Source organism: Lucilia sericata, unplaced genomic scaffold (assembly GCF_015586225.1).
Source record: "Lucilia sericata isolate MDLA Ls3-8-SP2 unplaced genomic scaffold, ASM1558622v1 Contig001872F_arrow, whole genome shotgun sequence".
Classification (NCBI taxonomy): Eukaryota; Metazoa; Arthropoda; class Insecta; order Diptera; family Calliphoridae; genus Lucilia; species Lucilia sericata.
The window spans coordinates 70738-85726 of record NW_023995761.1 but is presented as its reverse complement, the minus strand read 5'-3'; the positions used below and the strand labels follow the sequence as shown (position 1 = coordinate 85726).

Genomic DNA, 14989 nt, shown 5'->3' with positions numbered 1-14989 from the left:
CTCATATCTCGACAAAAAGCTGCAAAAACCAAGTTCTATACAAGATTTGATGACCCTCACGAATTCCATATTAATAGGTCCTCATATGACCCTAGCCCCTATGAAAAGTCACCATCAAAATTTCACAATAACGGCTTTCAACAATAAACGGCTTAAGTATGTATATCTGAGGCAAGGTACAATTCGATTTAAATGCTTTATTATGGCAAATAAATCACATTATATTTTGTCAATTGTGTAGGGTATTATATGGTCGGCCTCGCCCGACTATAATTTCTTACTTGTTTTTATATGTATTTATTCTATTTACAGATTTCTTAATTTATACATTTTTTTTATAATATACAAAAAATTCTTAAAACAAATATACCAAAAAGTGTTTTTATACATTTAAAAACTCGTTTCAAGAGCAAAAGAAATGTTTGTGAAAAGTTGAAAACGAGAAAAAATAAAATGTACTCAAAAAGGAAATGGCATAATTTTCAATGCAGAAAAGGAAATTTGCTGTTATTTTTAACAAAGAAAAGGCAACACATGTGAATATAGAGGAATGAGAGATAGAGATTTGTTTGTCTATATTTTCACTTCTTATAAACTCATTATACATATAAATATGGCGATTATGTTAACATTATTTAAGACAAATTAGTTGTATTCTATAACACAGTGCAACAAATCGCAAAAAACTTTAAAAACATTTTTTTAAGCGTTAAAAAATATTTTAAATCTTCCTAAATTAGGCGTATACGTAATATTTGTAAGATCAATCCACACGTATACGTACAGTTGTCGTTAATGAAAGCGGTGCAATGTAGTACTTTCCACTTGGAATAAAATACAAGTAAGAGTGCTACATACGTCTGTGCCGAATATATCTGTATACCTTACACCATAGTGTTAAATTTTAGAATTTTTTAATTATACCTTACATCACTTTAGTGGGGAGAGTATATTGGGTTTGTGCTTTAGTTTGTTTGTAACATACAAAAATATTCGTCCTATACCCACCTTAAAGTATACCAATCGGCTTAGAATCGTTTTCTGAGTCGATTAGGCTATGTCCGTCCGTCTGGCTGGCTGTTCATGTAAAGGTCGCAATTTTCAAGAGAATTGGATTGGAAAATGGTTAAAATCGGTCCATTATTTCCCCATACAACAGAACCCCCCTAAAAGGGCTTCTGAGCTCATAAAAATTAGAAAATTAATTTTTAATCTATAAATTCTTAAATGTATCGGAACAATGAATTATTATGAAAAATATTATGAAATCACATTTAATATTCATAACTGGTGTAGGGTGTCATATGGTCGGTCACGCCCAAAAATAATTCTATCTGATATGCTTTCGAGAAGTTTCCTATTTAGAAAAATACTGGAAATATGAGCCAAAATCGGAGACAACCTCTAAAAATTTCGTCAAAAAATGAGTTTTTTTTTTTTTTCATAAGGACGCATAAAAATAACAACGGCGTTCCGATTGTGTTTGTTTATACGTTGTGTTAGTTTGTTTATAACAAACAGTAAACCACTAGAAACAACAACATCAACGTCGAAATCGTGTACCGATATTGCCCATTTTCAATACCTAACGAACTGCTACTTTCAGCTGTCTGGCTACTTCCGTTTGGACTCTATCGTGTTTTCAACAGACAGACAGACAGACAGACAGACAGACAGACAGACAGACGGACGGACGGACGGACATGGCTAGATCGTCTTAGAATCTAATAATGACCCAGAATATATATACTTTTATGGGTCTTGGACGAATATTTCAATGTGTTACAAACGGAATGACAAAAACAATATACCCACCATCAAAAAAGATGGGATAAAAAATTGCACTCAATGTAATACTACAATTTCACTTTAAAACTTAAAAAAAGAACATAAAAATTACTTCCTTAGAATGACTTCTATGGAGTAAATTCTTGTAAAAACTAGACGGTTGCATATAAATCATATTACTAGATCACTTTAATGTAATATATTTAATATAAGTCGTCTCTGAAAAGTATGTTGTTTAATATGCACAAAGCATTACCTTTGTTTTTGCTTGGTTACTCGTCTTTTTCGCTCTCATGTTTTATTCATTTTTATAAAGGAATTCAAATTTGAATAAGTTGACTATGTACATAAATATTTATATTCTCTTTATTCTGTTCTTGTTGAGTCACAATTTAAAGGCTGCTCAACATCGTGACAGTGATTTGCATGCAACAACTTAAATTGTTGGAAACGACAAAAAAGAAAATGCATTGACATACATTATATATGTAACTATTACGCTGTAATAAATAATACTGTATTACATCCTATACCAACCACTATATTGGTAGAAATTCATATAATGTGTTTGTCTTGATGTTAGTTAGTTTTCATTTGTTTGTTGTTTGCAATAAATTTTGTAAGAATGAAAATGGTCATTCGCATATAGAGAAACCGGAAGTAAAAATTTTCCTGAAAATATTTAAGTTTCAAATGCCTGTGAATTAACACTACGAGCTAACTTTTTGAACCCTTTATAGAATTTGATCTATTGATTGTCTACTTTCATTTCCGTTTGTCTCATTGGGGAAAGATTCTATGACCCAAAAGTTGTTGTATAGTGGTATAGACGTTAAAGCTATTTTATAAAGTGGGCTTTAATTATATGTTTGTTTCAACAAAATTGTGCTAAATTTAATTGATTAGACTATAATATTAGCTATTGGAAAATTATTTGAAATTTTTAAATCATTCGTAACAGTATTCAAAACTAATACAATGCTCTATTGAAATACCAATAGAACATTTTCAAAAAAATTATTCTGTTGCAGTATGCAGCTGTTCGTGATTATGATAATGGAGATGTTAATGATAATGACAATGTTCTTGCTGCTTTTGATTTTAAAAGTTTGCTGTTACTGATATTTCTGTTTCTGATGGAAAATAGATGCAATAATCTTTATAATAATCCTCATGTTTTTGTGAATAACATAGCATCATCATTATTATCCTGGTGATAATGATGTCAGCAATTTGCAGCAAAAATAAATTTAGAATCTAAATGTGCTAAATGTAAATAGCAACAACAGAACCCTTAAACACAACCATTTCTAAAACTTTGAATCTAAAAACCTAAAGTAAGATTGTGTCGGCTGGTTATCATGTCTTTATATATGTAAATAAGAATTTTCCAAGTGTTTTTTTACTGCTTTATAATATCTATGCTTAAAACACACTTGCATCATATTCATGCGATATTCTTTTGTTAATGTAAAGACACGTTCAATGTTGACACATTAACTGCCTTTAAATTGTTTACAGCAACACACCAACCTCTAGAAACTTTAATATTCTGCCTCGAAGAATAACCACTGACAACTGAACAACCAGCAACAGAAACAGGCACATCGCTACCATCACTATCAATGACAGTAATAGACTTAGAACTACGACTACTGATACATGTAACAGCAAAGTTACGATATCACTTGCACTACTTGTGCAATTTATATAAACAACAACATCATCAGCAACAATAGCAACAAAAACTATATTAGCCCTGTAGACAACAACATAATAAACATCACTTTGCGTAAGTTGTATTTTATATGTGGCAATGGGTATGTAAATATTCCGAGGTGGCAGATTGTTATGTAAAAGTTGTAGTCGTATTAAATCTCTTATGCCTTCCAGCATATTTTTAGAGATCACATGACAGCATAGGCAAGTTGACATAATACAAGATTTCTTCTTATTGCAGATGTTGTCGCTTTTATTACTGTTAATGACTTTTTTCCTGCACTTCCACCTCCTGCCCCTTAATGACCACATATATTTAATATATAGGCTGCGTCAACAGCGACAACAATTGTCGCATCAAAAATGTTTTACTGCGTTTGTAATGAATACGGCTAGCTCCACCCTTTTGCATGGCAGCTGGATTTTTATCTGTAAGTAGCATTTAATAAAAAAAAAATGAAATTATTAACAAAGATATAAAAATTAAATAGTGAGTTTTTTTGTTTAAATGAAAATATATAGTAACTAGCATACCCTGGGTGCTTCGCTACCCTAACTTATATTAAATACATACAAAATTTTGTTTACTTTTATAGAAAATTAAAATTTATTAAACATTTTTTTAATGTTTCAGGTTTTGTACGTTCATTCGCACGTGATTATATTCGTATTCAGTAAGAAGCTTGTATTTTTAGTTTCATTCATTTAGCTTCCACATTATAAAAACTTTCATAAGTACTATTTGAAAAAAAGTACTATAAAATACCTTTAATAGATTATCATTTAATCAAAAATTTATGTTCTGTGTTCAATATTATATACAATTCAAAAAATAATTTTTAATGAACGAAAAAGTACCAAAAGTCCCTTTCAGTAGATTCTCACTCACTAAGGTCCCTACATTTTAAACATTATTTTTAATATGTTCAATATCGTAAAAATATCAAAAAGTACCATCGGAAAAACGAAAAATTACAAAAATCTCTCTCAATAAATTCTCATTTAATAACCATTTAACCATTACAGAGATTCTAAAAGGTACCATTTGAAGAATAGAAAAGTACCAAATAGTTCCCACCTACAGAATATTATTCAGTCAAGATCATGTATGTTAAAATTAATGTTCCTAGGTTGAATATTTCAGAAAATTAAAAAAGTACCATTTATGAGATAAAAAGTACCAAAAAGTTCTCTCTTAAAGAATCTTATTCAATGAGGACTGTGTATGTTTAATAATCATGGTTTTGAATTCATATTAAAGAACATACAAAGAGTATCATTTGAGGAAAGAACAAGTAAGAGTGTTATATTCGGCTGTGCCGAATCTTGTATACCCACCATCAAATCATTGCAAAACTTGATATAAGAATCGATGCTTTTGTTATTATCAAAACAATTTTCTCATTTATTACATCTATGTATAGGGAAATTTTTGTCGAATGTTGTCGCTGTCCTTGTATTTTTAAGGTAGCAAAAGCATTAAAGCATTTTCTGAGGGGACGTTTGGTAATTATGGACCGATCCTCGTCAAATTTTCTATAACGATTTTAGTTTAGGCTAGTAATGAGCGTTAAAGCCATTTTCCGAAGGGAACCGTATATGGAGGTAGGATAAATATGGACCGATCGTTATAAAATTTTACAAAGCGATTCTATAATAAGTTTATGTCGAATTTCATCGCTATAGATGCTTCTTTTAGACAATTATGAACCTTAAAGCCATTTTCTGAAGGGGACCTTATATGGGGGGTAGGGTCAATTATGGACCGATCTTATAAAATTTTACAATGATATTAAAGTTTCTATAAAATATGTTCGTGTCGAATTTCTATAGATGCTTATTTTAGACCATTCTGAGCGTCAAAGTTTTTCTGAAGGGGACCTTATATGGGGAGTAGGGTCAATTATGAACCGATCCATATACAATTTTACAAAGCGATTTAGGTTCCTATAAAATATGTTATCTCGAATTTCATCGCTATAGATGCTTCTTTTGGACAGTTATGACGTTAAAGTCATTTTCTGAAGGGGACTTATATGGGGGGTAGGGTCAATTATGGACCGATCCTTATAAAATTTTACAGTGATTAAGATTCTTAAAAATGTTTATGTCGAATTTCATCGCTATAGCTGCTTTTAGTCAGTTATGAGCGTTAATGTCATTTTCTGAGGGGGACCTTATATGGGGGATAGGGTCAATTATGGACCGATTCTTATAAAATTTTACAATGATATTAAGATTCCAAAAAATATGTTTAAGTCGAATTTGATCGCTATAGCTGCTTTTTTTAGTCAGTTATGAGCGTTAATGTCGTTTTCTGAGGGGGACCTTATATGGGGGATAGGGTCAATTATGGACCGATTCTTATAAAATTTTACAATAATATTAAAGTTCCAAAAAAATATGTTTAAGTCGATTTCATCGCTATAGCTGCTCTTTTAGTCAGTTATGAGCGTTAATGTCATTTTCTGAGGGGGACCTTATATGGGGGATAGGGTCAATTATGGACCGATCCTTATAAAATTTTACAGTGATATTAAGATTCTTATAAAAACATGTTTATGTCGAATTTCATCGCTATAGCTGCTTTTAGTCAGTTATGAGCGTTAATGTCATTTTCTAGGGGGACCTTATATGGGGGATAGGGTCAATTATCCTTATAAAATTTTACAATGATATTAAGGTTCCTAAAAAATATGTATATGTCGAATTTCATCGCTATGGCTGCTTTTTTAGTCAGTTATGAGCGTTAAAGTCATTTTCTGAGGGGGTCCTTATATGGGGGATAGGGTCAATTATGGACCGATCCTTATAAAATTTTACAATGATACTAAGATTCCTAAAAAATATGTTTATGTCGAATTTCATCGCTATAGCTGCTTCTTTTAGTCAGTTATGAGCGTTAATGTCATTTTCTGAGGGGGGCCTTATATGGGGGCTAGGCGAAATCGTGGACCGATATAGCCCATTTTCAATACCAAACAAACTGCATCAATATAAATAATATATATCGCTAGCTGCTTCCGTTTGGACTCTATCGTGTTTCAACAGACGGACAGACGGACAGACGGACGGACATGGCTAGATCGTCTTAGAATTTAATGAGGATCCAGAATATATATACTTTTGTGGGTCTTAGATGAATATTTCGATGTGTTACAAACGGACTGACAAAAACAATATACCCCCCCATCTTTTGATGGTGGGTATAAAAGTACCAAAAAGTGGGATTAAAATTTACCTAAGTGGAAAATACTATAAAGAATACAATTTTTCCCCTTTTTGCTTAGAAATATACTTTTTCGAGAATTAAGTTTACAAAATCTTCCGTATTTAAATCTATATATCACAGATAAAACTCAAGCGATTCAAATCGGCATTCATTTGTTCCAGCAAAATAGTGCTTTCAGAAAGTACCAAACAATTTACTCGAATTTGGTCCTATATAGGGCTTAGAAATGATATATCAACAGCTTATTTTGTGTGAGTAAATAAACTACTTTTTAAAATTTTATAAAAATTGGCTTAATGAGTTTGAATAAAATTAAATTTCCCGTTTTTTCCCTTTTTGGTACTTTTTTCCACAGTGAAATAACAAAAATTTTATTACAATAAATATTACAGATTTAGTCCGTAATTTAATAGGAATAATTCAATAAAAAAGTTTTCTTAATGTGCTAAAAAAAGTACCATAAATACAGTTTTCTCCCTTTTACACCTAAAAAGGACTGAATTTTAAAAAGTACGAAACAGGTGTCTCATAATTTTGGGAGATGTATCCAAAATATTTATAAAAATGTTATTATGTTAATTAGTTCAAAAGTTATAAGGGGCCGCAAAAGGTACCAAAATCACTTTTGTTACACATTTTTACGAATTTCAAAAAGTACCAGACACCCATCTGCTAATTTAAGAGTAGATATTGTGTAAGATAATTAAGAAAACCTGTTTTACCCGTTTTTCCTTTTTACCCGTAAATGTACAAATTTCCAAAAATCCCTCCTTAGTGGATCTACATAACCAAAAACACATCTACTGTCAAAATTTCATGATTCTAGGTTCAGCCGTTTGAGCTGTGCGATGATGAATCAGTCAGTCAGTAACGCTACTTCTTTTATATATATATATAGATAAGAAAAAGCGTTTTCATAAATATATTTTTATACCCTACACCACTATATACACACCCAAAAAATATTGGTCCTACACCCACCTTAAACTATACCAATCAGCTCAATATCACTTCCTGAGTCTATTAAGCTATGTTCGTCTGTCCGTCCATGCGTCCGTCTGTATGTGTGTCCATGTAAACCTTGCGAGCACTCTATATATATGTATGTATATTAGGGTGGTCTCAAATTGAAGTTGTTGATGTTCCCACCTAAAATGAAAATTTAGTTCATTCTAAGATACCAATTCTCAAAATATTTGTTCTCACGTAAATATTTGTTGAGCAGGATCAAAGAACAAAAAGGTCCTTTTTTAAGGTTTTTCTGATTTTTTCATATTTCTTGCAAATAAACCATATACGAATTTGGTATCATATGAAATGTCTTTAAGAGATGATTTCAATGACATAACACAATTTTGTATACGACTCGTCAATTATTACAAATGTTGTAATTTTCGGAAATTTTTTTGATTGTTAAAATTTTTACATAGAATTATTAAATGTTATTAATTGAAATTATTACATTATAAACCTCATATTATTTCACCGAAACGGTTTTTTCAGTTTTTCGGAATACAATATGTTTTTTATTTAAATAAAAATGTTAAACCCTTGTTAGCTATATTTACCTATCGTACCTAATATGTACATCCGTATACGAACATTTTTACATTTAACTAAAATATTAACACAATTTATTCTAAAAATCTTCGGTAAATTTTTGAATTTTATTAAATTCATCTGTGTTAAAATGTAGAAAATCTGAAAATTTTCCGAAAAATTTGCAAATTTCGATTACTTTTGCTGGCATTGAAAGCGTTTCTCAAGGACATTTCTTATGATACCAACAATTCATATCATTCCTTCGTCAATTGCATAGCAATTATTTCTCCTTTGATTTTGTCAATTATTGTTTTTCTTTCAATGGTCAAAACCAAAAGACACATCAAAGGCATACGTTTTAGAGCTATATTGGTGTCTGAAATCATTTACCTTTAAATCATTATCCTTTAATTGTCCTCAAATAACACCACTGCAGTGATTTTCTTTCATTGCGTCAATTGCATAGCAATTATTTCTCCTTTGATTGTCTCAATTATTGTTTTTCTTTTAATTTCAAAACCAAACGATGGCATACGTATTAAAGTTAAATTGCTGTCTTTAATTAGATCCTTAAATTTTATGTTTCATAGAATTCGATGCTTTTTAATTGTCTTATTTTATTGTCTGAGTTTTAAAGCAATTGTTACTCTTGTCATTGTCTCAGTTTTAAGATAATAATTATTCAATGATCTCAATTGCACACAAATCACGGTGTCTGATTTAACATTGCTCTTTAGTTGGTTAGTATGAAAGAAGGACCCAAAGGATCAGAGTCTTTGATGCGAATCGAAGCAACCTAATGCTTTAATTATAAAGCAATTATTACTTTCTTTATTGTGTCAGTTTAAAAGCAACATTTTTCTTGCACTTTTCAGTTTAAAACCAGTTGTAAACTGTTGCTATTGAACTATTAAACCATTTGATGCTCATGGGCTACAAACTTTTGCTTGTGTTTTCTCGCATCAAGCTTCGCTTTCACTCTAACATGACGCATAGGAAAACACAAAGAAAGGTTTGTAGAGCAAAGCTTGTAAAGCCCACTCAGACATTAGCCTAACTCACAAAACCCCTTTTTAAAAATCAACATTTTTACAAGCAAATTTATATTTAAGTATCAACTATTAATATTTAAACAATCCATTGTATTCTATTTCAAAAATTTTTATCAGACATTTAATTTTAACAGATCATTGTAGCTTAACAACAGCTTAAAGAATAATAAAATAGCAGAAAATCAAAGTTTTGTACATAAATTCTCTGCTTAATAAATACCTTAAGGACCTTCAGCGTAAATGTTAAATATTTTATGGGTTTTTTCTCTGTTTCTTGACATTTATTATCTATTCACAAATACACAGTCTTTAAATAATTAAGCTAAATTGCCTACTAAAGACACAATTTAAAGAAATTCCTGCTGTTGTGGACGAAGTTGCTATCTTGTCACCAAAAGACATATTTCTTGAAATAACATTACTTACTTGTCTCCTGGACAATATTGAAATTTGTTGCCATTGTGTAATTGAATTTTATTTTCTCGTCACAATAAATTGATAGAACAAATAAGAAACCAAAAATTTACATAAAAACACTAACAAATAAGTAAAAAAAAGTGGACAGAGAATGATGACTTTTTACGTGTGCAAGATTTGTTTACAGTGATAAAAAATGTCCCCTCAAAAAAAAAAAAAAACGGAAAAAAATAAAACAACATTTTTAGAAGAGAAATGTTGGCAAACAATCGTAAATAAAATCAAAATGTACTGAGGTTTATAAACTAGGGGTACTTTTATGCGTACGTACACACCACACCGTTATAGGGGGAGGAAAAAAAAGAGAAACATAAAAAATAATAAACTACTTAAAATTTCAAACAACATGAAAAACCATAAAATATAACAGAGTTTTCTTTTATGCTTTATGGCTTGAAAGAGCGACCAGCAGACTGAAGAATGTTAGTAAACTAAAGGACAAAACGATAAGGATGAAAAACGAAGGTTTGGTTGAAAAGAGAAGTTTCATAGACAAGAAATTTTGAATTTCTTAATAACGAAATAGTCTGTTTTATGACAATGGGCCACAAGGCCTCCGAGTGAACTAGGTAACTAACGAACAAAGAAATGTTTGGTTAACTTATTTAGGCAGTCGATGAGAGAGTCGACACATTTGGCTCCATTCATAGGTTCCGTTGTGATACCTTGAAGTGGATAACACTTCGTCCTACCCGAGGTACATTACGTGTCCATATTCAGTGTGGAGTCAAACCAACCTGAGGCAGGAGCTAAAGGTAATATCCTATTCACATAAATCCTGTATAGATCCACTGTGTCGTGCAACGTTGGACTACCCAATGTAGCAGTTCTGATAACCGAGAGGCGGGATAGTGACAATGAAAGTGTTAATCGCTTCCTCCTCATCCATATCCTGACAACTTTTACAGAAGTCGTTGTATGGAAGGTATAGTCTTCTAGCACACGAACCTATTTTGCAATACCCTGTCAGTAAGGGTACTAGTAGTCGTAGCCTAACTCTAAAAAGCACCAACAAACTGTGAGAACTTTTACCATCATAGGCCAGGTCCAACTGGCAGTTGAGCAGGAAGTCAGGGATGCCCATCTTATTTGAGCTGTCCCAAAGAGATCCTGCTGAATTACAAAATTACAGCAGTAAAGTGGAACATCTACAATTGTGTCAGCATCGTTGATATGTAATACATTCGCAATATTATTCTCTGGAATATTAGCATGTCCCGGTAGCCAAAGAAGTTCTAGGTTCGAATGATTCGCCGTCTTGTTAAGAGACGACCGACATTTGCTAACCAGTCTGGATATCGTGTAGACTCCAGTTAGAGATTTGATGGCAGGCTTGCTGTCGTTACTGATACAAATATTCCTATTAAATATCCTATAGTACTTTATCCAGTTTGCCGCTGTTGTTATGTTTACTTTAGTTTGAAAACACTAAACTAATGATAGAGCTATTCTCTGATGGAACTAAACTATACATGGAAATGACACGCCTTCTGTTTCCGCCTACTTTTTATAGATCTTCAGCCGGAATTTATAGTCTACAACGCGGGCAAGATGTTGTGCTGCAATAAGGTCTCAAATTTTGGCATAAAACCTTTAAAAGTTTTTAATAAATCGGAAGATTGCAGGTGACATAAAACAATTTCGATTATAGCGCAGCTCAATCCATAGAAAAGTTGACAATAGTAATACAAAAACTGATATATCAGTAAACTCTTTTTCAATCCCTACATCAATCCCTTTTACGCACAAAACTAAACCGCTGAAGTTTTTATGAAAATGAGTTCACTACACACTTTATTTTGATGTATATTGATCATTTTTGATGAAAAGTGGAAAAAGTGTTTTCGAAGGATATCCTTTTTGTCCTGAAATGGCATCAAATTCTAAAATAGAAATTAGTTTTCTTTAGAAATAACCACTTATTGTAGCTCTGAACTCAAAATTACGCTCTACATCGAGAAAAATTAAATAAATCTTGGGACACCGGTGTCCCGTATACGTGAAAGAGTTAAGGAATAGATGGATAATAAACGCCATATTACTAATAGGAAGAGTATCTTTTACGCATACGGTAGTATTTCAGAGAGAAAATGATGCTTATAGTAAGCATCGATAGAATGTCAAAACATTTGGAAAATTGTACGGTTTTATTCTTGTTGTTAAGGGATTATCTTCTCAAATACAGCAGGTGTACCTCTTTCTGCATTTTAAATCTTCGTTATGGCTGCAAGAGGATTTTTTTTAATTCCCTTTTCTATCCCCGTCGACACTTTGTCGAGTTCAATTAACGGGATAGCAACTATCAGCCGACGAAAAAGGATATTAATATTTCCCTGACCATAGTATCGAACATGATCAAGGAATGGGCTACAGACTATTTTAGATAATACCAACTATAAGATACATTTTCACGACTAGACGTGACCCTGCAGTATGACACTCTCTTTACAACTTCCGCGTTCTAAAAGAGATCAGAGTAAGAAATCGGAATACAAGGACAAATTTGTTTTAACTACTGGAGTAGTAGAGATTACATATGATACTTTTTGCAGAAAAAGACTCAAATGAAGTTTTGTGCCGTTTTAGAAAACGAGCCACAGTGCACATGGTAAACCTATTCAAAGCATTTGGCTAAAGACCTTTATACTTCCTTTATAATTTATAAATTTTATTTAATATGAAACTGTCCATAATTTGATAATAACAAAAAAACTGTCCATAATTTGTGTTGGGTTGACCGCTGTGGTTACCAATATCCGATGTTTGGGCATTCGAAATGCATAGTCTAAAAATAGTACAATAAAATGAAATTATTTAATGCCATAAGACAAAAGAAAGCTAACATAAAGAAGAAACAAGTTAGAGTGCTCTATTCGGCTATGTCGAATCTTAAATACCCTCCACCAGCAAGCTACTTTTTATTGAAACCCATCTAACTATCTAATTTTTAGATAACTTGCCAAAATTTTTGTCGAACTAATTTTGATTAGGTCCAGAAAAATTTAAATTAATACGCCAGTTCGAAAACATTTTAATAGAATGATTTATATATACACAGAACATACTCATGTCGAATTTTATCCGGATATAATAATTTAATAACGAATTAAGTATTATTAAGTGATTTTCAGAAGTTAACCTTATATGGGAGCTAAGACAACTTATGAACCGGTCCGCAAAAAATTCCATATAATCATTTATATACATATATAGAAAATACACATTTATGTCAAATTTTATATCTATGTATAAAATGTGCGTTTAAGTGATTCATATGTGCACAAATCATATTTTATCAAGATATCTTTATTTGATAATGATATATGTGCGTTTAAGGGATTTTTTGAAGTGGTCCTATTACCAAATATGGACCGATCCAGAAAAAATTTGGTGGAATGAGTGATTTATGTAAAGACAAACATATTTGTGACGAATTTCCTCAAGATAACTTTATTTGACAATGAAATATGTGTGTTTAAGTGACTCTCAGAAGTGGACCTTATATGGAAGCTATGACCAATAATGGACCGATCCGAGAAAAAAGTGGTAGAATGATTCATATGTACACAAAACTTATTCAAGTCGATTTTTACCCCTATAGCTTTAGAATTCAATGAAATATATGCGTTTAAGTGATTTTCGAAAGTGGACCTTATATGGGAGCTATGACCAATTATAGGCCTATCCGGAAAAAAATTCGTAGAGTGATTCATGTTTAGGCAAAACATATTTGTGTCGAATTTTGTCAAGATAGCTTTACTTGATATTGAAATATGTGCTTTTAAGTTATTTTCGGAAGTTGGCCTTATATGGGAGCTATGACCAATAAGGGACCGATCAGTATAAAAAATAGTGCAATGATTTGAATGCACACAAAACATATTTCTGTCGAATTTTATCCCGATAGCTTTAGAATTCAATGAAATATATGCGTTTAAGTGATTTTCGGAAGTGGACCTTATATGGGAGCTATGACCAATTATGGCCCTATCCGGAAAAAATTAGTAAAGTTTTTTTGTTTAGGTAAAACATATTTGTTTCGAATTTTATCAATATATCTTTACTTAGCATTGAAATATGTGCTTTTAAGTGATTTTCGGAAGTGGGCCTTATATGGGATCTATGACCAATTATGGACCGATCCGTAAAAAATTTTGTAGAATGATTTATATATATACGAAACAGATTTGTGTCGAATTTTATTCCGATAGCTTTATAATTCAATGAAATATATGCGTTTAAGTGATTTTCGGAAGTCGACCTTATATGGGAGCTATGACCAATTATGGGCCTATCCGGAAAAAATTTCGTAGAGTGATTTATATTTAGACTAAACATATTTGTGTCAAATTTCATCAGAATAGCTTTAGTTGACAATGAAATATGAGCTTTTAAATGATTTTCGGAAGTGGGCCTTATATGGGAGCTATGACCAATAATGGACCGATCCGTAAAAAAATTTGTAGAATGATTTGTATGTATACAAAACACATCCTACTCGAATTTTATCACAATAGCTTTATTCATCAAAGAAATATGTGCGTTTAGGTGATTTTCGGAAGTGGACCTTATATGGGAGCTATGACCAATTGTGGACCGACTGAGGTCTACGTTGACAGTATGATTTCTGTTCATATTATATTTACATGTACAAAATTTTGTGTTGATACCGATATATTTGAGGGAGTTATTAACGATAAACTAATTTCCGGGAATATATACCTTTGTATGGGGGCTATGGGAAAAATTGGATCGATTGTAAAGATTTTGAAAATAATTGATCACTGCTCTAAAAAAATATTGTGTGAGAAAATTCATCGAAATATCTTTAGTAGTTTCTGAGAAAACTTTAAAAGAATTATGAAAAAAACGTAATTTTTTTCGAGGTAGTCTGAAATTTTTACTCATTACTTTTTATGTTGTGAACCGATTTTGCTGATTTTCGATACCGAACTGCTTAGGATAATAATAAATATTTTGGGTGAATTTGGTGGATTTCCTTTGCTTAATTTTAACGTGAGCGTGTTTTACACAGACAGACAGACGGACATAGCTAAATCGACTCAGAATTTGTTAAGGACCCAGAATATATATACTTTGTTGGGTCTCAGATAAATATTTCTTGGTGTTACACACGGAACGACAAACTTATATATACCCTCTATCACCACTGATGGTG

At 31.6% G+C, this 14989-nt stretch overlaps 1 long non-coding RNA gene across 1 annotated transcript in view; it reads right to left on the bottom strand.

The window, feature by feature from the left end:
- Positions 1-1743: 1743 nt before the first annotated feature.
- Positions 1744-14989, bottom strand: part of LOC119612916 — a 47895-nt gene continuing 34649 nt past the window's right edge. Inside the window, exon 4 of the long non-coding RNA XR_005232190.1 lies at positions 1744-3936. This is a non-coding gene — a long non-coding RNA (uncharacterized LOC119612916). The remainder of the gene's footprint in view (positions 3937-14989) is intronic.